Consider the following 2,702-nt stretch of genomic DNA (forward strand, 5'->3'; position numbering starts at 1 on the left):
AATGAGCTATTCTCGGCCATGTTGAGGGAAAGAGTAGATTTCATTTGTGATTAAGGCTAACGGGAAAATGCTAAACTAGCAAAGTGTACTGAGATGCAACATAGTTTATCATCAAAAATTCTAATCTGTAAGCATGTATCGAATTCTGGGTCTATGAAGATAAGCCCAACGGACTTACGTATAGCTCCATTGTATGGTACTCCACAACAAGAAGGTATCCATCCTGGGTAACGAGGGCAAGATAAACCCCGCAGGGAGAGAATGCAAACTGATTGACTGCTGCTGTATCTTCATACGAATTAGCAGAGGAGGTCCAGTTGTTACTGAGGTCACTCTTAGTGTCATCAACCAGTTTTTGTGGGCAGCCATTCTCCAGATGTGAGGGAATCGCTTTGAGAGTATTTTCCCCACTTTGGCCAGAAGATAAACTCCCAAATGAACCGGTACGGCCGCTAAATGACCAGCGGTAAAGTGGATTTCTGGTTGATTTAGCCTTGCAAGTATACACTGAGAATCCAATCCCACCCTTGAATAGTTCATAGCTGGGCGGCGTGGTCACCGGGGCGAGCTTCACGTCATATAAATAAAGATTCCCACTCACGTGACTGACCAAATACTGGTTAGGAGACTCCGGAACCCAGGCTATGCATGTTACCGCCGTCTTATCAATGGATCTCTTGAAAACATTATGAATAAACATGATGTGTCATACCTCTTCGTTGTATACCCGACAAAAGTCCTTTCTTGTTGGATATATGAGCTGCATTTCTCCATTGCTGAGGCCAACAAGCAAGGGCGCTTCGCAAGAGCCAGCTCTGAAAGCGTGGCACGTGGGCGCAGCTTTGAAGACTCGACGGTCAATTGGAATATGTTGATTCTCTTGTGCGTATACATAAAGTTCCTTTCCAATATTTATGCAGAATATGCTGTTCGGGTTCCATTCACAGGCTGAATATGCGTTATCGCAGGGTCCCTCGAGCTGCAAACTTGCATTTTCGGGTGGAGAGAAATTGTCCAGGAACGACATACGGACCGCAACACTATTACATTGGGGATCCTTATACGGTGGTAACGGGCAGTTTGACAGTATGTACTGGCCCTCTAATGCTTCGAATGAATGAGTCATAGGGGACCTGGTTCCAGCGGACCGATCGTGGGCCAGCGGCAAATTGCTTCCAAACCCGTTCTTTTTCAAGGTCAAGTCAAAGTCAGTCAGTATTTCTCTAGGTTCTCTAGATCCATTGAGTATACATACTGCAAAGAAGCCGATTGGTCAGGGTAGAATCTGCCCTGACTCACACAAACAGGCCAAAATAAAATGCTTGATCCTCACCGCCTAAGACGCTGGGTCTCAGGATTACTGTTGTTGAAAATGAAGTAACTATGTACAGGAGCTATTAATATAGTTCACTCAGGACTTCACGCCAAGGCCAAAATGTCGCCCAGCGCCTTACACTTGTCAGCTCAACGTGCATTGGTGCGCTGCAACAATAGAGTATGCCACTTGTAGGCTTGCGTATGTGGCTGAATATCGTTAGTTGGACGACTACCGCCCGGCAGCTACAGAACAATTATCCTATTAGCGTACCGTGCAAGGTGGTGGAACGCGTTCAGAAGCGAGCCATGCTATATCACCTTTGTGGCGTTTTATACCTTTATTTTACTTCCATTATAACACTACGTATTTCATCATTGCATAATCGTTTTTTGTTTAAATACGAAAGCTACAAAAACGCGCACTTGTACAATTTCACATAATACAAGCGTGGTCACGTGCTTCGACTCCCTCTTCTGATTTCGCTCGCGCTTGCAGCGGTCATTCGCGAGTCTCATGTACTAACTGTCGTACCAAAACATTTCAGACATCTTCGGAATCTATTATATGTGGGAACTGTGCAGAAGGAGACCACTGGACCAACGTACTTGGATTATTGTTTATTTGCTGACCTGGGCCAAAGACGAACTATTTTGAAGAGAACAATCGTTAGTGAGTCTGTTCCATCTGATCTCTTTATTTTTGTATACCCAACCTAGCGTAATTATTTTTATTTCTTTGCCACACATTCCTGGTAAACTAACTTATTGGGTAGCCAGACCACTACACCTTAGTACCAACAGCTTGATAGTTCCAGCTAAACGCGGACTTCTCCCTAGCCGTTCTTGCGTGGCGAACATACTCGAACATAAATATGGATGATTAGGCGCACCATCTCCCGTATTACTCATATTAAATTCCAAACACATCAGATCGCTTCTTGAAAGTGCCAACTGATTTGTCCACTCAAGACACAACAAGGACGTAAGTCTCGTTGGGCACATCCAAAAAGCTGGTACGAAAATGGTTGCTGGCTTTATGTCCGGGGACTATGAAGCCCGTCTCGAAGTGCTTAGATTTTTCCCCCTGGAGTGTCGCCGACTCTGAGGAGAGGTAATACCTACTTGTGCCCCGTTTGAACAAGGTTTGCCGGCAGTTTTTCACCGTCGATCCATCTAACACATGGCGAGACACAGTAAGAGTATTCGCAAGCTCAGGACGCGCAATTCCTTTGAGCAGAATTTTTTCATTCCGAAAACTTGCCGCGTGGAATAACATTCCTCAGACTGTTGTCCACGCCTCTTTTAAACCCAGGTTCACATCATTGTTAAACGCTTTTTATATAAATCTCTGTGTTGCCAAGCTTACTGTCTTGCGTGGGAACCCG

Source organism: Opisthorchis viverrini (genome assembly GCF_000715545.1).
Source record: "Opisthorchis viverrini unplaced genomic scaffold opera_v5_153, whole genome shotgun sequence".
In the NCBI taxonomy this organism is placed as follows: domain Eukaryota; kingdom Metazoa; phylum Platyhelminthes; class Trematoda; order Opisthorchiida; family Opisthorchiidae; genus Opisthorchis; species Opisthorchis viverrini.